This window comes from Amblyomma maculatum, chromosome 7, assembly GCF_055883805.1.
Source record: "Amblyomma maculatum isolate TAMU_Amacu chromosome 7, ASM5588380v1, whole genome shotgun sequence".
Classification (NCBI taxonomy): domain Eukaryota; kingdom Metazoa; phylum Arthropoda; class Arachnida; order Ixodida; family Ixodidae; genus Amblyomma; species Amblyomma maculatum.
Genome location: NC_139350.1, coordinates 45,529,129 through 45,555,411, shown reverse-complemented (window position 1 = coordinate 45,555,411; position 26,283 = coordinate 45,529,129).

Below are 26,283 nucleotides of genomic sequence, written 5' to 3'. Positions count from 1 at the left end.
ACCTAGGCAGCCAGGCAGACACCCAGCAGGCAGGCAGGCAGGCAGCCAGGCAGGCAGGCAGCCAGCCAGCCAGCAGGCAGACAGGCAGCAGCCAAAAGGCAAGCATCCAGCCAGCCAAAGGGCAGGCAGGCAGGTAGCCAGCAGGCAGACAGCCAGCTAGCCAGCCAATAGGCAGACAGGCAGGCAGCTAGCCAGCAGGGAGGCTGGTAGGAAAGCAGTCAGCAAGCAGGTAGCCAGCAGGCAGGCGGGCGGCAGGCAGGCAGCCAGGCAGACAGCCAGGCAGGCAGGCAGGCAGCCAGGCAGGCCTGCAGCCACGCAGGCCTGCAGCCAGGCAGCTTGGTAGGTAGGTAGGTAGGTAGGTTTATTGAAAGGAAATGCAGTGGTTGGCCGGAATAAAAATTTGGCCTGCTCCTTTACACACTGGGAAAGAGGAGGGGGAGAAGAAAGATTATGATGGGTAACAATGTGGAAGGAGGCATATGACAATATATACAGGCCCAGCACCTTGCTTTAGAAGCGCGGATCAAGTCCGGTGGCGCAAAGAGAACCACAGAGACCTGTGGCTTGGACACCCTACCCTTGTCTTGCCAAGTGCCCAGAAGCAATTCCTCCGACAGAGGTCTCTTGTTCAAACGCTTCAAGGAAACGACCAGCAATATTTGTTCATGTGCATACACTTGGTACATCAATAATATATGGCCCACATGTCTCGGGGATGCCACAAATGAACATTCGGGGGAGTTCACCTGTGCAATTAAATTCAAGTAGCCTGCGTGCAAGCCACATTTAAAGGAAGGTTATTAGTGCTGCTGATAGCAGAGGCGATAAATCAGCAACTATGAATGGGCGATGGCACCGATCTTTTCATTCTTTCTTTCCTTCTTTCCTTCGCGTCTCTGGCTATGTAATACCCCTTGATCCGAAAATAAACCGCCATTCTTTGGCATGGCTACGCTGTCTGGTATATCAACCTGTAGCGGCGTGTTCATCGACTACGCCTTCGCTACAGTGGCGACGAGGCCGAAGCAAGATAATCGGGCGCAGGACAGCACCAAACATGGGTCACATTCTACTGAACTTCGATGAGGAAAACGATAAGTGGCAAGCTTACCTGGTGAAAGTAGAAGCATACTTTGAGGCCAACGAAATCACAGCTGACGCAAAGAAGAGGATTTTACTCGTAGCCGGACTTGGAACAGAGAAAATTCGAGTTTTATGCAGTAAAGTAGTGCCAGCAGAAACAAGTTATTTAGCTGCGACGAGGTAGTTGAGACCTTGAACATCTGTTATGATCCTACACCAAATAAAATAGTAGAAAGTTTCATGTTCTTCAACCGCTATCAGAAAGAAGAGGAATACGTGCAGGAATGTATTTCAGCTAAACGACAAGTAGCAAAGAACTTCAATTTTTTGTCTATGCTGGACAGAATGATCAGAGACCACACCGTGTGTGGCGTCAGATCAAATAATTTATAAAAGCAGCTTCTGGCGATAAAAGACCTGTCGCTAAAGGAAGCCGAGGCTTTAGCACCAGCTGCAAAAAGCATCGAACGTGATTAGCGAGGCATAACCGGTGAAGGTCAGGATGCAAACGTGTTTGATAAACAACTAGAGTTAAAAATAGTGAAGTTCAAACCCGAACACAATGCCAGTGCTACGGGAAATGTGGCCACAAGACTGCAGTTCGTCGGCTTCACAGACGCCAATGTTTCAAATGCAGACGATACGGGCATCTTGCTAAGATGTGCTCAGCTCCTGGCAGCGTTAACAAAACTGGTACCATGGAAGCACAAAAGTGGCGGGAATCTGAAGGCAGTGATAGGCGTACATCGCAGATTTGGTCCCACCGTACTGTGCAGATGCTGCTACCGCCCATTCAGAAAACATTCACATGGAACGACGTTCACCTAGAAATGGACATTGATACAGGATCTCCAGCCTGCGTCATTTCAACAACCATTTATGACAAACATCGCAAGGAATTGCCTCCGCTCGCAAAATCACTGATAACGCTGTGCCCTCCGCTCGCGAAATCGCTGATAACGTTGTGCCATCTCGGGAAGCTACCTGTGCTGTGCGTAATGAACATGGACGTGTGCTATCAAGCAGCGACAGTTGCAATGCAACCTGGTGGTGTTAAACTGCAAAGGTCCCAGTTTCTGTGGCCGGGACGTATTGCAGAAACTGGATGACACCGGAATGGCTCTCCTGCAGATAAAGGCGCAGACTAATATGGCCAGTAGGACTCTGCCAGCAGCCCATCAATCTGCCTGAGAAAGACTGCTCAGCTATACCGACATTTTCAGCGAGAGCACCGGACACTTTAAAGTCCCAACAGCACGCATTCATCTCAAGAGCGGATCAACTTCCAAGTTTTTCAAGGCAAGGAAGGTTCCTTTTGCCTACAAAGAAAATGTTTCGGAGGAGCTGGACAGGCTTACGTAAGCGAGGATAATATCGCCAGAACCATATTCGGAGTGAGCCACGCCCTTTATTCCCATCTTGAAAAAGGACGGCTCAGTGCGCCATTTGCGAAGATTTTAAAGCCACTCTAAATTCTATGCGTGAGACTGAGCAATACCCGCTACCAGTTATTGACTACATGTTCGCCAATTTAGTGTGAGAATGGTTCAGTGTGCAAGACCCGCGGGATGCCTGTAGACAGGTCGCGTTGGACGATGACTCGCGAAAACCGGCCGTGATTAACACTCAAAAAGGGCTACTGCTTCAATTGGCTACTATTTGGAATCTCTTTGGCGCCAGCAACTGTTCAGCGGAAACTTTAATTCCTTGTCCAAGAGTAACCGGTGTGCAAGTCCATCTTGACGATGTGCTGATAGCTAGCTGACAAGAGCCAAGATGACGTAAACCTGAAAGCAGTACGGCAACGCTTCAAGGAAAATGGCATTAAGCGGCGCGCTGACAAATGTCGCTTTGCCGATCAAGCAGTAACATATATCGGTCGCCGCATTGATCAGAACGGGTAGCACCCAGTTGAAAAGAACATCAATGCTCTCCGCCTAGCCCCTTCTCCACGTAATGTTACTGAGTTGCGTGCTTTTTTTGGGTTGATCACGTTCTACCATAAATTTCTCCCTAACCTGTTCACCTTACTTGCTCCTTTATACAAGCTAGTGACGAAAGGAGCCAGGTGGATGTGTAGAAATAAAGAACAAGCAGTATTCGAGCTGGCGCAAAAGGCTCTTTGCGCAGCCCCTGTGCTAACGTATTTCATTCCGAAGCTCGAAATACTTTAGGAATGCAACGCCTTGCCTCATGGGGTGGGAACGGCACTGTTCCATGGCATAAATAGAGAAGTGAGGCCCATTAGAGTTTGGTCCTGGACCTTAACTTCGGCCGAAAAAAAGTATTCTCAGATCGAGCGCGAAGCGATGGCTCTCGTCTTTGGTGTCTTACGTTTCCGTGACTATCTTCTTTGCAGAGAGTTCCCCCTGGTGACGCATCACCGGCCTCTGTTTGGTCTTCTACGAATGGAACGTCACATTCCCGTCATATCCGAAGCAAGAGCACAAAGATGGGAACTTCTGCTGGGAGCGTACAAATACAAGCTGCTTTGCAAATGCGGTAAAATGATGGTTAACGCGGACACCATAAGCCGTTTACCTCAAACCTTGCAGAAAACGGTGACTGCACTGGAAGGCGAAGCAGACTTTGTCCTGGCCATTGACCAGCGCGACCAGTTGGCCGTCAGTATAGAGGAACTGCGGTCACGTACTGCAACGAACGAGCTGCTGGCACTTGTCTGCAGGTACGTCCATAAGGGTTGGTCCACCGTATGTTGCACCGGTAACACTGAGAGGTTGCATTACTACGAAAAGCGACATAAGTTATCTGTGTCGGATGGGCTTCTGCTGTGGGGACATCGTGTTGTAGACCCCAAACAGGCATGCGATAGACTGTTGATGATAATGCACGAAACCCATCAGGGCGTCTGCACCATGCAGAAGGTAGCACGGTCCAAATTTTTGGTGGCCGGATATCGACCGGAATACTAGCGGAATTGCCCATGAATGCAGAAACTGTGTCCAGACTTTACCAATGTCTCCAGCCCGTGAGCCAGTAAACTGGACAGTTATCGAAGAAAGGAGGTCCCGATTGCACCCAGATTTCGCCGAACCTATCAGAGAAAAAATGTTGCTGATCGTGTCAGATTCCCACAATAAATGGATCGAGGCGATTCCACTCTCGTGTGCAACGTCAAGCTGCAGAGTAAACGCGCTGCGTACGCTCTTCAGCCAGTTCGGACTACCACGCACTGTAGGAACTGAAAACCGCACGCCCTTTACAGGGTCAGATTTCACCAAATTCATGAACAGAAACGGCATTGCCCACATTCGAACACCGCCCTACCACCCTCAAAGCAATGCGCTCGCAGAACGCAGAGGAAGAACGGTTAAGGATGGGTTAAAGATGATACCTGGTGCGGATATCTAACCGCACTCGCACGTGTTTTGTGTCACTACAGTAATGTCCCAAGGCAGTCGAGCTTATCGCCTTCAGAGGTACTGTTAGGTTATCGACTACGCACAAGACTTGACATCTGTTTTCCTCTCAGGAACGAACGTTTCCAGAGCTGAGCAGCTACGCCAGCTTCGGACTACGCCGGCTGTAGTTTCGTTCCGGGGGACCCGGTATTAGCCCGTCACTACGGTTTGGGTGGCAAGTGGACACCCGGAAAGGTGAAGTCAACAGGCGCTCGACTAGTCACCATCAAGACGGAAGATAATGTGGTGGTTCGTCCTTATGCCGATCAAATTCGCAAGCGCTTCGTCAAGGGATCCACATTAACGGATACAGACAGTCCAGCAGCAGAACCGGCGGACAATCTGCTGGCTATACAGATCAACGCACACACGCAGCACCCGCTACCCTGCTCCCCAGGAGGCACAGCTGCGCTGATCAACCCGGGTCAAGAAAGCTGTGGATCGCTATGGGTATTAAGAGGAAGGGATGCTGCTGATAGCAGTAGCGATAAATCGCCAATTATGAGCCGGCGACAGCACCGATCTTTTCACTCTTTCTTTCCTTCTTTCTCTTGCCCCTCTGGCTAATACTACCCCTCTATCCGAACATAAACCGGCATTCATTGGCCTGGCTACGCTGTCTGATGCACCACCCGGGAGCGGTGTGTCCACCGACCACGCCTTCACTAAATTAGCAAGCATGCATGATGATGCGGAATTTCACGCGGCACATAAAATGTTAGTGTTCGATCTATTCTTCTTAGAAAGATGTGCCGGACATCTGGTTGGGCCCAGTAATCTGCCATAGCAGTCTTCATACAGTTTGTAACGAGACACGTGGTATCCGCTCTTGAAAAAGGTACAGCTGTTTGGAGGCCATTGCTGAGGACACTTGTTGCTTCAGCATTGGCCTGTTCATTTCCATGACGGCCGCATAGAACCGGGACCCACTGAGACATTAGCCCGTGGCCTTGAATTCGGGCACATGTAAAGCTCTATAATGTCAAGGGCAAGAGACTATAAGCCTTCGTGGGGCAAAATATTTTCAAAAAATTTAACTGTTTGCTATTTCAAAGTCCCCGCCAATCCCTTGCTATGCCCTTTTTCGGTTCTACTTCCTGTTGCGTTACGTCATATCCTTGACATCTCCACTACGGCAGCCCTCTATACGCTATCACTCCAACCTTCCTCCCTTCCCTTACGGTGCGGTTTAGGTGTCCACAGAACAGGTGTGACAGATACTGCGCCCTTCTTTTCATTTGAACCACTTATTCTAAATAATTATCTATATTACTTATTGGCCTAATTATATTTAGGACACAATATTACGTCACCCTCTATCAATTGACACCACTTATTAACCTCCACTTCTCAATTACGCACAACTGTTGCGGACACGATTTTGCGGACACGCTCTGGGACACGGCCTGCGGACACGGTATGCGTACATGGTCTGCGGACGCGGTGTGCGGACACGTTCTGCGGAAAAAAATATGTGAACATAGCGAAGTAATGCTTTCGCATTATTATGCACCAGTTTTGAGGGAGTGCCCTAGATAGGTAGCGAGTAGGTCCCCGAAGGGCTGCACATTCAGCAGCAGTTGACGTAGAAGTATGTCCAAAAAGGAAATGAGAGTCGTTTTCTGAGCGGGCATGACGAAGCTGCAGCGGATGCCTGTGCGGACAAGATCCTTCAGTGTATACGATAATATATTTTTGATATCCAGGCCAGATGTGCGCCAGAGTTGGTTGTTTGAGCCCACTAAGTGGAACCATTGATTTCGTAGTAAACCGTAAACACGTGAGTGCACCGAAGATTTGTCAGTTACTCATGGTGGCTGAGCGGGACGAATGGGAGGGCATATCAAGCTTGTAATTGCGACTGATGGCCGCGGAATACACTTGTAAAACTGCACTCTGGCCCCTAATCCAGAATCTTGCTCACTGGGCGATAGCAGTGTAGTGTAGGTGCTCGTAAATTTACCCTGAGTTGCTCGTGTTACAAGTATATGGACAATGGGTGAGCATGCGCCTCTGTAATTGTGCCTTTGTTAGAAGTGCATCTCGGCAGTCCAAGGCATATTTTAGTGCCTGCTCTTTAATATGCCTTTAGTGCACGCTCTTTAATATTCGCAAGTAGGAATATCTGGTAATTGGGGGTACTGGAAGACTGCACCGGATGTAGAGCACAAACAGTCTCATAAAGACATAGTTTCATAACCCTGACCTCCTACCCAATGATTTAGACTGCTTAACAAAGAGTGGAAAAGATCATAGCCTCCTCTATAAGGAACTGATTAATCGGCGCGCCAGTGCCGCGGCAAGATAGTGGCCAATACAGTGCACCGCAAGCCTTAGATCAAGTTTAAATGGCTGTGGATCCCGCCCATACTGCTGATCTCCATTCAGGGGTAGCAGCATGCTCGCTCAAATATAACGCTCGCTGTAAGCATTAATATCTCCATCATGAAAATTTGTATGTGCTATTCATCTGACATCTAATGGAAACAGATAGGGGCCTTTATGCCTCGTACTATATACAAACCAACAGAAATTAACGAAACGACAAATTAAACTTCCCGCACAGTCACGGGTCTTCTGCTCGAGTAGCCATTGAGGCGGCACAGCAGCAGTGTCCAGCGGTAAACTATCATCCGAAAGATTGAAAAGCCGTTTAGCAGCCTGTTGTCGTCAACAATTCCTGATTTAATGAATATGGGTTTAGCTTACAAGTAGAACTGAGTACAGGACGGACTCGTGCTCTTTCTTCAGAAGCTCCTAACTGCCACTTTGATATGCTCTTTTAGATATTTTGTGCTTAGGCTGAGGCAAAAAAAAATTATTGTTATAGAGGAGGAAAAAGTGGGCAGTAGCACGGGCAGAAGCGCTCCCGCTAGGTCCACTGGCACTCATTAAATATTTTCACCGTCAAACAGCCAGATAAGACTTAGCGGCTTTACCTAGAAGGTATTTTTAATTCCGTATTTGGACGCGGACAAGGCAGCCGGGAGCACGAGAAAGACGAAGAACCACGGTTGTCACTAGTATAGATAAGGTCAGCTAAAACGTCCGGTAAGTCCGACAGCATGACGGTGCCATGAGATTGTTTAGAATGCGGCAATTTTGTCTTATCGTCATCGAATATGTTCTTCCAGTTCTCATTTAATATGTTCATCGCCTAGCCCCACTCCCCCCACCCCCCTAAATATATTTAAGCGTTCACTGGAGCGAAGTGCTTTGTACTTTATTGAGATCGGATTATAACCAACCCCTTTGCAAAGCAATAAATGCTACGAGAAATTATTTTCTTTTTTGGAACAGCACAGTCATACAGTCATTTTGAAATCAGGATGAAGGCGCCGGCATCTGAAAGTACTGCAAGATATTTATGGTGGCTGCACACCAACCGTAGTTCTGCCAAAAGAAGGTAAGAAACGTTTCATAAGTAAAGGTGTTAGGCAAGGAGACACGATCTCGCCGTTTTATTCATGGCCTGCTTAGAGGAAAAATTCATCGACACGAAATGAGTGCAGTTCTGGACCTGCGTTGACGAAGAACATCTCTTTAATCACTGACTCGCTGATCACATTTTTTTAACAGCCTGGGAAGTAACAGTCGACAAGATGTAGCGGAGTACAGGAAGTGGAAGGCTAATTTGCCTGCTTACAATAGGTAGTAACTGCAGATGGGGACAATGAAAGGAAAAAAACTAGAATGAGATTTGAATGGAGGGAATTTTTAAATTATTCGCAGATTAGGGATAGCAATTTACTGCTATCAGTAAAATTCTCCCTCACAATTTGCAAACCTTTCACAATGACCCCACCACTGGTCACCTTGGATACAAGATAACCTAGACCACATCGATAGCCATTTCGTCTGGCCTGGCCTCTCAACCTTTGTATTGAAATACGTCGCGCCTTGCATCGGTTTCCAACGACGCAGGTGGGCTATGTACCGCCTGTCGGTCTCCTGCAACCTCTCCTATGTCTCCTCTCCTGTGCCTACCGAAGTAGTCGGATTTGACTTGTATGGACCCTGCCCTTGACGCCTGAAGGCAACCACTGCGCCGTCATCCACATCGACCGCCTCACCTGATGCGCTCAAACCGCAGCTCTTCCTTCCCTCTCCGCATCTGAAATAAACTTCTTTCTCCACACCTACTTATTCAGTATGGCGCCCCTCGCCTTCTCAGCGAACGTGGAAAGTTGCTCCACTCCTCCGCATTTGCCACAGTGCTTCATGCTTTGGGCACGGGGCACAAAGGTACGTCCCTATACCACCATTAGACCAATGACCTCACTGAACGCTTTCATCGCCCTTTTTCTGATATGCTATCCACCTCCATTCACCCTCATGAAAGCTGGGACTCTTACTTCCCCTTTGTTGCATTTGCCTATACTAGACTGCTGTTCAAAGAACCAACTACTCTCCGTTTTTTATTTTTTATGGACGCCCCCTACCTTCCCACAATAAGCATATGCTAAGCTTCCACATCTTCCGCAGCGTCTTCTAAGGACAATTCATTTCTCGCACCACCCACTGCCATGAGCTTACCCGCTTCGAATTGTGTAATTCGACATATCGCTGAGTGCCTTTCTGGCCTAGCGACAACGTGGAGGGCTTAATTAGGCGTCGTCTATTAAGATCAAAACGCAACTGCGTAATTGTCGAATGCCGTTCTGATGGCGTATCCAGTAGGCCCGAGTTTATTCAGCTTATATCAGCGAGCGAGCCTTAGCGACCTATGACCGTGTAGCATGTAAGCAGTGACGCATGAGCAGCGGCAACTCGTACCCCGGAAGCACATTTGAAACCGAACGCTTGGCTGCTTTCAGTGGTGTCCTATGGACGGTGCACGGGGCGGATACTCTGTTTCCTTTAGCAGGATGAGGAGAGATAAATTATCCCGTACATCCAACCAAATGTTAGGGTCCGGCAAGCGGATGAACAAAGAAAACGGGAAAAAGATGGTCGATGGCTGAGACATGATTTAATCAATGGCGGCAGCTCTACCACGAGCGCTGTGGCCCGCACCACAACCCACTTCTTCCTCGTCCGTAAGTAACACTCTCCCGCCTAAATGGAGTATCTAAATTGTTGAAGGCTGGACCGTGAAATAAATTTTCTCATAACAGAACACTTTTCTTGGATCAAAAAGGCTGGTGGCATCGTGTCGTGCCTGGCGATAAACTCGCTATCAAAAACATTCACCCGACAACTCTATTGAGAACGTGATCAGACATTTGTATACTTATCGGATATAAACATAGATTTGCAAATACTGAAGTCCGCAACAAGTGAGTTTTCTCCAAAAAAGGTATTTCGTTTTACACAAAAAGCTTATTTTTAAGAGTCTCAAAGTTTTCCCTGAAGGACTTAGAATCTGCTAGCCATGGTCGTTCACACCATCGTAGATGAAAACCTCGTCAAAAGTTTACCTATTGTGTGGAGCAAGATTGATGCGCAGCCAGGTTAGCGCGGTACTTCAATCCAGCCTGGTGCTGCCTGCTTCCGACCCGGTTGTTTGTTGTATCACGGCCGGACTCCTTCAGCTATGACGCCATCGCCGCACTAGTCTAGTCACGGTTGTTCCTGCCCATAGGCTCTTATATTATTCATCCTTGGCCATCTAGAGACTGAGATTATGGTGGCTAGAAGGGATAGGTGACGCGACCGGGAGGCGAGCGCCGCGCTTCCATTTCATGCCATGCGTAGGTGGCGCTGCTGTCCGTAGTGCGATGCGGCGAGCGCACTGCGCGCAGGAAAGGCTGGCTGCGCCGGGTTCGCCGCGCGTGCAGAAAGCTGGATTTTTTTTCGCGTTCACGCTGGATGCATCCGCGCAGATTGGTCTGAAACTGAGGTGAAGACTTTACAGCCTACAGTGATCGTCAGTCTGCGTACGCTTTTAGCTCGTGAAAGCGCTCACTATAGAGAGTAATCTTGCGAGTCTCACACGATCTCGCAACTCTCAATAAAGGAGCGCCACAGAAATAAGCAGTCCTGCGCAAGCAAACCAGCATGTGAATATGACTTTTATTACACACTACGTTCAGGAACTTATCACGGAGGCATACTGCACAAATGGGAAGCTATAAAAGTGACTCGATCGTTAAAAAATAGAAAGCTTAGAGGGTAAGGATATCATGTATCACATAGACTTACTGCACGTAACAGAAAAAATAAAGTGACTCGTTGAAAAATAGATTAGACCATCGTCAGGAACATCATGTATCACAGAAACATACTGCACATGTACATTATGACTGAAACTATAAAAGTCGTTAAATAAAAAGTGGAAAGCTTAGAAGGCACACTTCAGAGCACTCGTCGAAGTTTTAACATCTTCATTCGCTCCCGCGTTTCGTCCCGTTTTGCGTTCTGAGATTTCACGTAGAAATGAAGCCTTGTGAGCACATAAAACTTGATGATTCTGTTTGTGAGTGCTGTTTTGTGTTCTGGGCAGCCTACAAGATTCAACTTTGTAAGCTGGAGAAAAGATACCAAGTCCATTAGGCTGTCGCTTCTTACTTGCTTCACACTGAAACAGTGGGTGAATGTGTTTTCTAGTGACGTCACTAGTGCATTCAGCTGGTTAGATGGATATAAAAGTCCTCCTCTGTCAACAGCTGCCGTGAGGGCTGCTTCAGCTGGCGGACTACCACCCTTATTCTGCAGAAGCTCCTGGCAGCACTCAGCACACTTTGTGGTCGCAATGCTTTTCCGCGCGACATAACCGGCCACGTAAAAAATCAGCCTGGAATCCCTTGCTTGAACACACATCGCCCGGTGATCAAAGTCACAAGCACTGAGGACTTCATATGCTTCTGTAAGGTTCCCAGTATCCAGAAGCTCGTCAATTCTCCTCTGAGAACTCGTCTCTTTTGCGCTAGAAGCATCAAGAAGGCTCCTTATAAGTCCCGAAGAGACATTGCTTTTTGCTGGTGATCTTGCCAAGTTTTGAAAGCTTAGCGTGTTCACAGATATCAAAAATTGGCTGGCAGTCGGGTGATCGTTACAACCAGACATTTGTCGAACGATGCCAAAAAGTCTTTCGATGGGGTCCTGGCACAAACGACTTGTCATGAGATAACGGAACCCCACCTCGGTTGTCAAATACTTGAGAAGATGTAGTGTGCTGGTCAGAGTCACGCGAAGACCTTCAGCTGTGCTACTGCTAAGGAAGCCTTTCGATCCAGCTGTATCTTCCCAGGAGTTCATGTAGGACAAGAAACTTCGAATGACTTCTTAGTGGTGATCTCCAGGTCTCAGGGCATCTGAGATGCACCGTGATGTCATCGCTTTAATCAAGCTTCTCATCGTTTCGATAAAACTGACGGTCGCCGCAACGCTGCCCAGCTGTGTCTCGATTTTATCTCGGTAGAGGAAAAGACCTCTCAGCGTCTCCTCACTAAGGAGCCAAAATGCATAGTTCACTCTTTGTTTTTCGAAGCCAGAAGGACGAACAACTGACTTGTTTATGTGGGGGCATTGCCTTGAGAGTAGTGTCATGCATTTCATCGCACTTTCGAGCGATATCGATGTGATCGACAGTGCGTGCGTGAAGTGCCGGACAATATCACGTGCGTGAAGTGCCGGACAATATACTGTTCATCAAAGTGAAGTTCACAGAGGGCTGAGTTCTCGTCGAGAGCTTTGTCAGCCCGGGGCACGGCTCGTCGCCATGCTTCAAAGCGTTCGGGGTCCTTTGGCACAGAAAACAAAGAGACACGCTCACCCGACTTCCTTGACGATACGTAGCCAGACGTACAGTTAGGCGCAAAGCAGTGCGTTTGTCTCGCTTTCTTTGCACGATGATCCATTTGCTGATCCAGGACACGGACCTGAAGCATGCATGCCAACAAGTACCCCTTCACAAAAGAAACACAGCGAAAAACACGTGGGAGCACCGTCGAGACGAGCAGACGACAACCGCACGTGCGCACGCATGAGCAGGGAGCGGGGAGCGCGGGAGGTACGGTGTCTAGATGGGTAGGTGTGCCGGGCAAGGTCCTCGCTGGCGTTCCGAAATTCTCCTCGCACCCCCGACGATCAGGGTAAGAAGGAGTGTGGTTAGAAAAGAAATAAAAAACAGTAAAAAGGCAGGAATGGAGGCAGGGGTGGTGGCGGCGCGCGCCTAGGGAAAGGAGAGACGTCCTGCGGTTAAGACGTCGCCCCCCCCCCCCCGTTCCCCCCCCCCCACCCTTCTCTCCTTTCACAATGTCAAACCAGTGGCCCGTCTTGAAGAGGGGCGAAAACTGATCCTGCCGCTCGGTGGGGAGCGCGGTGGGGGGGGGGGGGGGGGGGGAGGCCCCCCTCTTCTCTCCTTTCACTTGGCGCGCGCCGCCACCTCCCCCGCCCCATCCCTGCCCTTTTCCTATTTTTTTTTTTCTTTTTTAACCACCTTCCTTTTTACCCGGATCGCAACCTCGCCAGCCGCGAGCGCGCCACGACATTGCGCTCGCGTCAACAGGGCCTCGCAGGCGTTCCATAATAGTTTAAGCCAAACTGAGCACACGCACGAGCATGATACTGCATCTGAGTGTAGAGAAGACCTCTGCGAAATGATTTTGCATCTCGTAGAGTCGTCTATAACTCGTCGTTTTACGCAGGAATAAAGACTTCGGGTTGAGCGCGCCACGACATTCCGCTCGCGTCTACAGCGCCTCGCAGGCGTTCCATAATAGTTTAAGCCAAACTGACCACACGCACGAGCATAATACTGCATCTGAGTGTAAAGAAGACCTCTGCGAAATGATTTTGCATCTCGTAGAGTCGTCTTTAACTCGTCGTTTTACGCAAGAATAAAGACTTCGGGTTGAGCGCGCCACGACATTCCGCTCGCGTCTACAGCGCCTCGCAGGCGTTCCGTAATAGTTTAAGCCAAACTGACCACACGCACGAGCTTGATACTGCATCTGAGTGTAAAGAAGACCTCTGCGAAATGATTTTGCATCTCGTAGAGTCGTCTTTAACTCCTCGTTTTACGCAGGAATAAAGACTTCGGGTTGAGCGCGCCACGACATTCCGCTCACGTCTACAGCACCTCGCAGGCGTTCCATAATAGTTTAAGCCAAACTAACCACACGCACGAGCATGATACTGCATCTGAGTGTAAAGAAGACCTCTGCGAAATGATTTTGCATCTCGTAGAGTAGTCTTTAACTCGTCGTTTTACGCAGGAATAAAGACTTCGGGTTGAGCGCGCCACGACATTCCGCTCGCGTCTACAGCGCCTCGCAGGCGTTCCATAATAGTTTAAGCCAAACTGACCACACGCACGAGCATGATACTGCATCTGAGTGTAAAGAAGACCTCTGCGAAATGATTTTGCATCTCGTAGAGTCGTCTTTAACTCGTCGTTTTACGCATTAATAAAGACTTCGGGTTGAGCGCGCCACGACATTCCGCTCGCGTCTACAGCGCCTCGCAGGCGTTCCATAATAGTTTAAGCCAAACTGACCACACGCACGAGCATGATACTGCACCTGAGTGTAAAGAAGACCTCTGCGAAATGATTTTGCATCTCGTAGAGTCGTCTTTAACTCGTCGTTTTACGCAGGAATAAAGACTTCGGGTTGAGCGCGCCACGACATTCCGCTCGCGTCTACAGCGCCTCGCAGGCGTTCCATAATAGTTTAAGCCAAACTGACCACACGCACGAGCATAATACTGCATCTGAGTGTAAAGAATACCTCTGCGAAATGATTTTGCATCTCGTAGAGTCGTCTTTAACTCCTCGTTTTACGCAGGAATAAAGACTTCGGGTTGAGCGCGCCACGACATTCCGCTCGCGTCTACAGCGCCTCGCAGGCGTTCCATAATAGTTTAAGCCAAACTAACCACACGCACGAGCATGATACTGCATCTGAGTGTAAAGAAGACCTCTGCGAAATGATTTTGGATCTCGTAGAGTCGTCTTTAACTCGTCGTTTTACGCAGGAATAAAGACTTCGGGTTGAGCGCGCCACGACATTCCGCTCGCGTCTACAGCGCCTCGCAGGCGTTCCGTAATAGTTTAAGCCAAACTGACCACACGCACGAGCATGATACTGCATCTGAGTGTAAAGAAGACCTCTGCGAAATGATTTTGCATCTCGTAGAGTCGTCTTTAACTCGTCGTTTTGCGCAGGAATAAAGACTTCGGGTTGAGCGCGCCACGACATTCCGCTCGCGTCTACAGCGCCTCGCAGGCGTTCCATAATAGTTTAAGCCAAACTGACCACACGCACGAGCATGATACTGCATCTGAGTGTAAAGAAGACCTCTGCGAAATGATTTTTCATCTCGTAGAGTCGTCTATAACTCGTCGTTTTACGCAGGAATAAAGACTTCGGGTTGAGCGCGCCACGACATTCCGCTCGCGTCTACAGCGCCTCGCAGGCGTTCCATAATAGTTTAAGCCCAACTGACCACACGCACGAGCATGATACTGCATCTGAGTGTAAAGAAGACCTCTGCGTAATGATTTTGCATCTCGTAGAGTCGTCTTTAACTCGTCGTTTTACGCAGGAATAAAGACTTCGGGTTGAGCGCGCCACGACATTCCGCTCGCGCGTCTACAGAGCCTCGCAGGCGTTCCATAATAGTTTAAGCCAAACTGACCACACGCACGAGCTTGATACTGCATCTGAGTGTAAGGAAGACCTCTGCGAAATGATTTTGCATCTCGTAGAGTCGTCTTTAACTCGTCGTTTTACGCAGGAATAAAGACTTCGGGTTGAGCGCGCCACGACATTCCGCTCGCGTCTACAGCGCCTCGCAGGCGTTCCATAATAGTTTAAGCCAAACTGACCACACGCACGAGCATGATACTGCATCTGAGTGTAAAGAAGACCTCTGCGAAATGATTTTGCATCTCGTAGAGTCGTCTTTAACTCGTCGTTTTACGCAGGAATAAAGACTTCGGGTTGAGCGCGCCACGACATTCCGCTCGCGCGTCTACAGAGCCTCGCAGGCGTTCCATAATAGTTTAAGCCAAACTGACCACACGCACGAGCTTGATACTGCATCTGAGTGTAAAGAAGGCCTCTGCGAAATGATTTTGCATGTCGTAGAGTCGTCTTTAACTCGTCGTTTTACGCAGGAATAAAGACTTCGGGTTGAGCGCGCCACGACATTCCGCTCGCGTCTACAGCGCCTCGCAGGCGTTCCATAATAGTTTAAGCCAAACTGACCACACGCACGAGCATGATACTGCATCTGAGTGTAAAGAAGACCTCTGCGAAATGATTTTGCATCTCGTAGAGTCGTCTTTAACTCGTCGTTTTGCGCAGGAATAAAGACTTCGGGTTGAGCGCGCCACGACATTCCGCTCGCGTCTACAGCGCCTCGCAGGCGTTCCATAATAGTTTAAGCCAAACTGACCACACGCACGAGCATGATACTGCATCTGAGTGTAAAGAAGACCTCTGCGAAATGATTTTGCATCTCGTAGAGTCGTCTATAACTCGTCGTTTTACGCAGGAATGAAGACTTCGGGTTGAGCGCGCCACGACATTCCGCTCGCGTCTACAGCGCCTCGCAGGCGTTCCATAATAGTTTAAGCCAAACTGACCACACGCACGAGCATGATACTGCATCTGAGTGTAAAGAAGACCTCTGCGAAATGATTTTGCATCTCGTAGAGTCGTCTATAACTCGTCGTTTTACGCAGGAATAAAGACTTCGGGTTGAGCGCGCCACGACATTCCGCTCGCGTCTACAGCGCCTCGCAGGCGTTCCATAATAGTTTAAGCGAAACTGACCACACGCACGAGCATGATACTGCATCTGAGTGTAAAGAAGACCTCTGCAAATGGTTTTGCATCTCGTATAGTCGTCTTTAACTCGTCGTTTTACGCAGGAATAAAGACTACGGGTTGAGCGAGCCACGACATTCCGCTCGCGTCTACAGCGCCTCGTAGGCGTTCCATAATAGTTTAAGCCAAACTGACCACACGCACGAGCATGATACTGCATCTGAGTGTAAAGAAGACCTCTGCGAAATGGTTTTGCATCTCGTAGAGTCGTCTTTAACTCGTCGTTTTACGCAGGAATAAAGACTACGGGTTGAGCGCGCCACAACATTCCGCTCGCGTCTACAGCGCCTCGTAGGCGTTCCATAATAGTTTAAGCCAAACTGACCACACGCACGAGCATGATACTGCCTCTGAGTGTAAAGACGACCTCTGCAAATGGTTTTGCACCTCGTAGAGTCGTCTTTAACTCGTCGTTTTACGCAGGAATAAAGACTACGGGTTGAGCGAGCCACGACATTCCGCTCGCGTCTACAGCGCCTCGCAGGCGTTCCATAATAGTTTAAGCCAAACTGACCACACGCACGAGCATGATACAGCATCAAATAAGAAATGGATAAAAAGCAGTACAAGAGAACTTTAAACAGCACTGAACTGGAGAAAAAGCAAAACGTGAAGTAAATTAAATACAATACTTAGGCTAGAAAGTGGAAGTTATATGTGATAAATACAGTTTAGAGTACAAAGCTACGAACGTCCAATATAAATGAACAGAGCGAGTTTTGGAAAATGTCAAGGTGAAGGCAAAAAGAGTTAAACAACATCTGCATTCTGTCGAGAGGGGAATGGGAATGACGAAACGGAGAAACTTGAAAATGTCAAGGTGAAGACAAAAAGAGTTAATCAACATCTGCATTCTGTCGAGAGGGGAATGGGAATGATGAAACGGAGAAACTTGAAAATGTCAAGGTGAAGACAAAAAGAGTTAAACAACATCTGCATTCTGTCGAGAGGGGAATGGGAATGATGAAACGGAGAAACTTGAAAATGTCAAGGTGAAGACAAAAAGAGTTAAACAACATCTGCATTCTGTCGAGAGGGGAATGGGAATGATGAAACGGAGAAACTTGAAAATGTCAAGGTGAAGACAAAAAGAGTTAAACAACATCTGCATTCTGTCGAGAGGGGAATGGGAATGATGAAACGGAGAAACTTGAAAATGTCAAGGTGAAGACAAAAAGAGTTAAACAACATCTGCATTCTGTCGAGAGGGGAATGGGAATGACGAAACGGAGAAACTTGAAAATGTCAAGGTGAAGACAAAAAGAGTTAAACAACATCTGCATTCTGTCGAGAGGGGAATGGGAATGACGAAACGGAGAAACTTGAAAATGTCAAGGTGAAGACAAAAAGAGTTAAACAACATCTGCATTCTGTCGAGAGGGGAATGGGAATGACGAAACGGAGAAACTTGAAAATGTCAAGGTGAAGACAAAAAGAGTTAAACAACGTCTGCATTCTGTCGAGAGGGGAATGGGAATGACGAAACGGAGAAACTTGAAAATGTCAAGGTGAAGACAAAAAGAGTTAAACAACATCTGCATTCTGTCGAGAGGGGAATGGGAATGACGAAACGGAGAAACTTGAAACTGTCTGAATTCCAGTAACACAGAGATTTGAGCTAGTTGGTTCATCTTCGATATTTTACCGGTGCTGCGACAGGGGACGAGGAACAAGAAGAGACGACAAGACAAGCGCTCGGACTATCGGACTAACAACTGAAGGTTTAATGAAACACAAGGAAATATATTCTCACATGACAACCAGAAGCGCATGCGCTATTCCTTGCCACAAAAAAAAAAAAGACAAAAACACCGAAACATACAGCTATGGATTCAAATATGACAGTTCACAATCATTGATAATTACTGATTGTGTGCTAACGCATGTGTTACTTTTTTTATGGATGTGATAGGCTTCACTAAGTTCTCTAGTTAATTTGTTTTGATTCCTGAAAATAATCTTAGCTTTATCAAGGCTCGGAGTGCATGCTTTTTTCGACACCTTCGATGAATCGGGATCATTAAGATTACAATGTCTGTAATGTAGTGCTAAGCTGGATGAGCAAACTCCTTTCAAAGACGTTTTATGCTGGCGAAGGTGCGCATTGATGCATTTCCCCATTTTCCCTATATACCTCTTCCCGCATGTAAAGGGTATATCACAGACTACTCCTTCTGCGCATGGTACAAAACGCAGCTCATGTTTTACTTGACATCCTTTGCTAGTTTTTTTTGTTTTTGTTCTTTTGCGTCTCCTATCTACCATAGCACAAATTTTTCCCAGCCTATTGAGAGCTGAAAACAACACTTTAACCCCATACATATTGCCAACTTGTTTGAGCCTATGGGATAGCTTGTGAACGTGCGGTATTACCGCATAACTCTTTTAATTTTTACTTGTTGTGCCCGATACATCCCATTTACCAAATGACTAACTTTTCCAGGATTTTATTGCAGGCTAGTATTATCACTTCCTTTAGGAAGCCTGCTAACCTTAATCTCCGAACCTGCTGATTGAAACTGCTGTCGATAGTGTGGACACAGGATTTAGTGATAGCCGAACCAAACACGACACAGCTGTACTATCTTCGAATGTGCTGAATTGTAATCTAATAAGGGTTTTTCAGACCTCTGTTGAAATTACCAACACACATGGTCACCTTTTTCTTCTAGTCTCATATTCAAGAACTGGAGCTGATTTCTTTCCGGTGTTTCATAGGTAAATTTACGACCGAATCCATTACGGGTAAAGGTATTTAAAACATCTTCCACCTGCTTCTTTAGATCACAGCCTCCAACAAAAACCAAGTAATCGTCCACATATCTGAAGACTTGTTTTACGTCTTTGCCTAAGCAGTTTTCGATAGCTTTGTCCACATAAGAAAGAAATATATTGCTTAGTACAGGCGCTACTTTTGATCCAATGCACACCCCCGTTTCTTGAATATACAAACTGCCATCCCATTCAACAAAAGTGGATTATAGTTAAAAGACACAAGCTCTAAAACCTTCAGTTGTTAGTCCGAGCGCTTGTCTTGTCTTCTCTTCTTGTTCCTCGTCCCCTGTCGCAGCGCCGGTAAAATATCGAGGTCTGAATTCCCTTATGCTCTTTCGAGGAACGCGCAGAAGAATGTACTCTAAGAGCTGAGGGCACATAATGTGGCCATGAAGGTGCTTTTATAGAAAAATTATATCTACTCTGACACGACGGCAGTTAAGAGAAGGAAGATTCAGGGGGGTACTCTTGGTGGAGCGAGGGGAGGAAGTTGAGCAAGGAAAGCGATATCGAAATATCCGTTAAATTTTTTGCTGTACTCTGTCAACCCTGTTCCAGTTCGATTTTCAAGTGCCACTCCAAACAACCGACGCGTACTCCAAAAGCGGCGAGCATATGGACAGGTACAGCTTTAGGAATGGAAGTGGAGTACGAAACTCTCTGGAAAGTCTGCAGACGAATCTGAGTGTCCGCATAGCCATGCTGAGCAATGCGTTTAGTATGACAGGAGAAGCTGGAGGGTGCGGTCAAAAAGTACACCAAGGTCATTAATTTCATCAACCCTGTCCAACAGCACAGAATTCACAGAATAATGGTGGAGAAAGCTGTGCGTTTTACGAGTAAATGCGACAGCCCTAGTTTTGTAAGAATTGAGGGTAAGTCGATTCTTCGTACACCAATCAGAAAAAGCAGTTATGTCCGATTGCAACAACAAGCAATCTTGAAAAGAATGTATGACCTTGAATATTTTTATATCATCAGCATAAAGAAGAAACGACGAGTTCTTGATGACGGAGGAAACGTCGTTGATAAAAACGGCAAAGAGGAGTGGGCCTAATACAGTACTTTGAGGAACTCCACTGGTTGCAGGATAAACGAAGGAAGTCTGTTCATTGACGCTGACAAAGCAGGGGCGATCAAGGAGATAGCTACGTAGGAAGGCTACGATTGAGGCTTCGACACCAGAGTGTAGAAGCTTTTCAAGTAGTAATGAGTGCGTAACAACGTCGAAAGCTTTGCTCAAATAACAGTACACAGTGTCAACCTGACCTCTCTGAAGGACTGCTGCAGAGGCATATGTCATAAACGTGACTAGGTTGGTTGAAGTAGAGCGACCCGATATGAAGCCATGTTGATTCGGTACTATGACATGTTTGAGATGGAAGGAAAGTACATTATGCAAAGCTAATTCGAAAAGCTTAGAGGTTGCACATAAAGGAAAAATCGGACGATAATTAGAAACATGAGATTTGTTTCCTGACTTGAAGACAGGAAAGACGCATGCTTTTTGCCACACGCGAGGAAAGGCAGCATTTTTCAAACAGTTATTAAATATAGCAGTCAGTACTGGTACAAAGATACAACTGAAGGCTTTTATTATGGCGGCTGGAATGCCATCAGGTCCAGGAGACAAAGATGGTCTCAGACGCTTAAGATTTGCAGTTATTAATTTCTCGTCAAAGAGAAAGGAATTATATGGTGCACCAGAAGGGAGGCATACGGAGTCGCACTGTGGAGGTTTGCATACGGAGGAAAAATGTTGGGCAAAACTGTCGGCAACATCCCGAATTTCCGACCCCTGAGAGTCAACTAAGCTCATACTGGAATCCGATTTAATGGAACGCTTGCGAACGTACCGCCAGAACTGACTTGGAGGATTAGTGGCACTCCCCTCTAAAGATTCAAGATAAGAGTCATGGTCCCGCTTGTATAAGCGTTTGCAAAGAGAACGCAAGCGGCGAAACTCATCTGCTCAATTGTGAAACCCGAGGCGTTTCGCTTTACGATGGGCCCGTTTTAAAGTTTTAACGCCGTTTTCAGTTCTCTGGAAAACCAGAAAGGAAACTTCCTACGAGTAGGAGTATGCAGAGGTATGTACTGATGCATACCATCAAGAACTATTTCAGTGAAGCGACTGACTTGTTCGTGGGCATCACTAAGTCATTTAAAAGGGACCAGTCGACAGAAGAGAAGAAATTGAAGAGACCGACATAGTCACCACGAGCATACGGGAAACAGGGTGAATTCCCCGCACGATCTAAATTAGTAGAGGGTGAGGCAGAGACAGAAGTAATCAAAAGAAGTGGAGGGTGAAATTTGTCACAGCGAGTAAGCGGTATGTCGGAACTCGAGACGCGAACACTTTCTAAATTCAATAGACAGATATCGAGAATATTACCACAGCAGTTTTCAATGAAATTGTGTTGTTACAAAGAGTTAAAGGCTACAAAATCAAGTAGCATGCTACATTTACTTAATATATAATGATTATTGTGAGAAGTAAATAAATTCCAGTTGATACCTGGAGTAATAAAATCGCCTAAAATGAGAAGTTTGTGTTTGCTATGACGAGTTATAACATGTTCGATTGAGAGCAGGACATCATCTTAGGCTCGAGGAGGAAGACTCGGAGGAATGTAGAAAGCTGCAAGTAAAAGTTTTTCATGTCGATTTAAAGTGAGCTCAAGCCACACACATTCATTAACAGTTTCCAGATCGTAACGTCGAACCCACTGCAGAGAACTGTCAACAGCAACGAGCATCCCTCCCCCCTCCTCTTTGTTTTGTCCTGTTTCAGGGCCCAGTATTAATATTAATAATAATTATCTTACTGTGTATATAAGACATGCTACTCATTGATTTCTTTCTTTCCGTGACCCGTTCCGTCTCAGTTTCATTTCATGTGTTATTTATTTCTTCTTTTGTGTTCTACATTTGTGTGTGTAAAACTTGTGTGCGCATTTTCGTGTTTTTTTTGTTTTTTTTATTTGTGCTGCAGCACGAAGACCATATGGTTGTTTCTGCGCTCATTAAATAAAGATTTAGTGATGGATTATTATTATTATTCCTCTCATACTAAACGCATTGCTCTGCGGGCTATGCGCACACTTGCATTCGTTTGCAGACGTTCGAGAGAGTCCGTACTCCACTTCCGTTCTTAAAGCTGTACTTGTTGATATGCTTGCCGCTCTTGTAGTATGCGTCGGTTGTTTGGAATGGCACTTGCAAAACAAGCTTGGACAAAGTTTACAGAGTACAGCAAAAAAATTTACGGACATTTCGATATCGTTTTTTTTGCGCAACTTCCTCCTCTCGCTCCACCAGGAGCCCCCAACTGAATCTTTCTTGTCTTAACTGCCGTCGTGTCAGATAGATATGAGTTTTTTGTACAAACTCCTTCATGGCCACATTATGTGCCCTCAACTCTTAGAGTACATCCTACTGTGCGTTCCGCGAAAGAGCATGAGGGAATTCAGACCATTTCAAATTTCTCCGTCTCTTCATTCCCATTACCCTCTGGACAGAATGCAGTGGTTATTGAACTCTTTTCTTCGACACCTTGATATCTTCCGAAACTCGCTCTCTTCGTTTATATTGGATGTTCTTAGCGTTGTATTCTAAACAGTACTTATAACTTCCACTTTCTAGCCTAAATATTGTATTTACTTCACTTATTGCTTTTTCTCCTGTTCAATGCTGTTTGTATCTTGAACTGCTTTTTATCCAATTCTTATTTATATTTTAACTTTAATCTTTATATTCAAGTGTTACTGTTCGCGTTCAATTCTATTTCTTTATTGTATTTCCTTGTATTTCTAGCCTGTGTGTTAGGTACCACACACTTGTTGCGCCTGGAATGGTTGTTTAGTTTATGTATATTGCCGCGAAACCTTCAAAAGTGTATTTGTTGTTTTTTTAACAGCCGCTGGCATGCGGCCTTATCACTGTGATTCTGGGACGCGTATCAATTCTGTATCCCGTGTTTGTCCATGCTCGTTGTCGCGATACGACGCGTTATCATTTTCTTTGTCGCGAACGATGCACCGAAATCTGTCTCGAAGATTACGATCACTTGCGTATGTTTCTACAATGTCCCAGGTTGTGCTAGTAGCAGTTTGAGACGTTATATAGATTGTTCTGAGCAGCCTTTAAATTGAGCGTTGACTGATCGCTGTTTGCTTACTGATCGCTATTTGCTAGCGTAATCAGAGTTTGGCGATGGTTCTTTTCCAGAACTGCAGGCGACGGTGTGCGCGCCTCGCGAAAGTGTCATCGCGGAGGCACCGTGGCGCTGGGAGGGAGGGGAGTCGATCTGCACCCAGGATTCGCACAGGGTGCGTGGGGCATTTCGCTTCCTCACTGAGGAGATGCCGTTGCGTTAGGAGCATGGAGGGCATCGCGGCATTTAGCCGAGGGTAACCACCTTTAGCAGGCTACGACATTCTAAACTGGGTTTGTGGCCCGCGAGGGCACAGCGGGGTTTACGGATCTTCCCCCAAGCGCAGTTCCCCAGAGGAGCCGGGCGCCAGGCCGGGGAACGCTTGTACCCAATTTTAACCGGTGGGTGTCCGGCGGTGGGTTTCGAACTAACCACCTCCCGCAGCCGACACGGGCGCCCGACGATCGACGAGCACGTTTGTTGCTATCGCCGCAGTCAAGTTGCTTAGTTCTTTTGCGGGCGCAAGTCAGCCCAATAAAGAGTTAATTTCAGTACCATCAAGCCTGTGTCTTCTTTTGGTGTCTACGGCCTTGTCACCACTACGTGACAATATTTCTATATTACTATACTCAATGAGATATTTGTTTTTTTGTTCTCTATCGTTTTTTTCTTTCTTAGTGATGTGCTCTCCAATTCCTACACCGTGTATACAAGACGTTCTGCTCACTGATTTCTTTCTATCTGACAGTCTTTTTATCTCAATTTCATTTCATGTGTTTTTGTTTCTTCGTTTGTATTCTATCTGTGTGTGTAAAGCTTGTGTGTGCATTTTTTTTAGTTGTGCTGTTGCACGAAGACCACGTGGTTGTTCCTGCGCTCATTAAATAAAGATTGATTATTATTATTATTATTATTATTATTATTATTATTATTATTATTATTATTATTATTATTATTATTATTATTATTATTATTATTATTATTATTATTATTATTACTATATGCCGTGCTCCCCCTAGGTCATAAAAATAATAGCTCGCAGGCTCGCTCATATCTCGCTCGGCCCGAGCTGCATATGCGAAGCAATAACACTGCATTTCAACGAATGCATTTCCACTAACGTTCTGCGCTTGCTGGACGACTCTTCAGCCGCCTATTTTGCCAGGATGTCATGCGAAAATAGAGCGAGGGGATCGGTCCGCGCTTTTTTCCACGAAACAACGTCCCTTACTTCCTCGACGCGACAAACTAGTGAACAATAATTGTGTGCGGCGCTAGCATACTCTAGGCCCTCGGAAGGATGTCTGGATGAATGGATGCACACGAATATTATTGTCTCCTCCTGGCCTCCAGTGCGGAAGCGCGTCCTGGTTTGCCAGTGCCGCGTTCAGACTGCAGTCGCATCTGTCGTAAGTGTCGTATGCATCGCAATGCCCGTAGCTGCTGGAACTCCCGTTTACGTAGCTTACGACCGCGCATGTTCACACTGTGCCGTTCGGTAAGATACGTTCTTTACGACTAGCCAATCAACGCTCTCGGCTCGCATTCTCCAAGATGGCGCCGGTTAGCAAGCGGCTGTTAGCGGATGTCGAAGCTTTGCAAGCTCAAAATGAGCTTATAATCGTCTACGGACTCCACCTACGCAGGCGGAGACGTAATAGAAGAACGTGGGTGCGTCAGATCTTCCTGGATAGAGCCGTGGATGGAGATTTTCACGATCTTTTTGCGAAGTTGAGGGCTGGCGATACCGCCCTGTTTTACAACTTTGTCCGGATGTCACCACAGCAATTCGACTTTCTCGAAAGCCTCGTCAGACCGCTGATTCAAGTCCAAGAGACTCCGCTGCGAGAATCCCTGTCATCTGCAGAGCGTTTGGCTATAACCCTGAGGTAAGCATATGTCTCTTTCTCTGCTTCGGATGGTAGATGCGGGTGTAGGCGAGCGTTTAACATCGTACCTGTGCAGATGGCTGTTGGCGAAATTAGTTTGCTTTTTGCCGACAGAAAGCTGCAGTACGTAGCGTGTATAGTGGTGGGTTTCTAGTTACAGCCATGCGCATATTTTAAAAACAGTGTCGCGCGCTCCGAAGCCAGTATCGAGTACATATTTGGAGTATTCGGGGGTGCAATATGCTAAATATAGCAAATTCACGCTGCGTTTTTGCTTTCCAAAGGGGTTATGTACAGCATTCTGATTTCACAAAGAGAACAAGTGGGCAATAATAAATGAAGGTTTTTGCATAGATCGACATTTTTTTTTTTTCAGAAGTGAACGTTACTTTTTACCATGAATGCCTCCTGCTCACATCGTAGTCCATGAATAATAATTTCCGCCCCTTACAGTCTACAGAGCAGCTGTGAACAGCTGTTTACATGCAGTGTTTTTAACAGAATGCAGTGAGCACATATATGTTGTCTTTTTATATTAAAGGTTCTTGGCAAGTGGAAACAGCTACCAGTCCCTGCCATACAGCTTCAGGGTTGGGAAGTCGACCATATCACAACTGATTCCTGAAGTGTGCATCGCTATATGGAAGGTGCTCAAACCAAGGGTGCTGAGGCAGCCAGATCATAGACAACTTAAGGTTATTGCCGATGAATTTATGTGGAAGTGGAATTTTCCAAACTGTGTTGGTGCTATCGATGGCAAGCATATTCATTTGGATGCACCGCCAAATTCTGGCTCCATGTATTTCAATTACAAGCGCAGCTTTAGCATCAACCTCATGGCATCCTGCGATGCTGGCTACAGATTCACAAGTGTTTACATAGGGGCATTTGGCAGCGAAAGCGACGGTGGTGTTTTTTCAGCGTGCGGGCTTGGTGAAATCGTTGAAAGCGCGCCCCAAACGTTCCCATCCGCCGTCGCTTTGTCCAATGATGGCACTGAGCTCCCGTTTGTATTGGTAGCAGACGACGCATTTCCCTTAAAACACAACCTAATGAAGCCGTACCCTGGTGTCCAACCACCAAACACACCAAAAAGGGTGTACAACTACAGGCTTTCGCGAGCACGGCGGTGCAGAGAAAATGCTTTCGGAATTTTGTGTGCACGATGGAGAGTG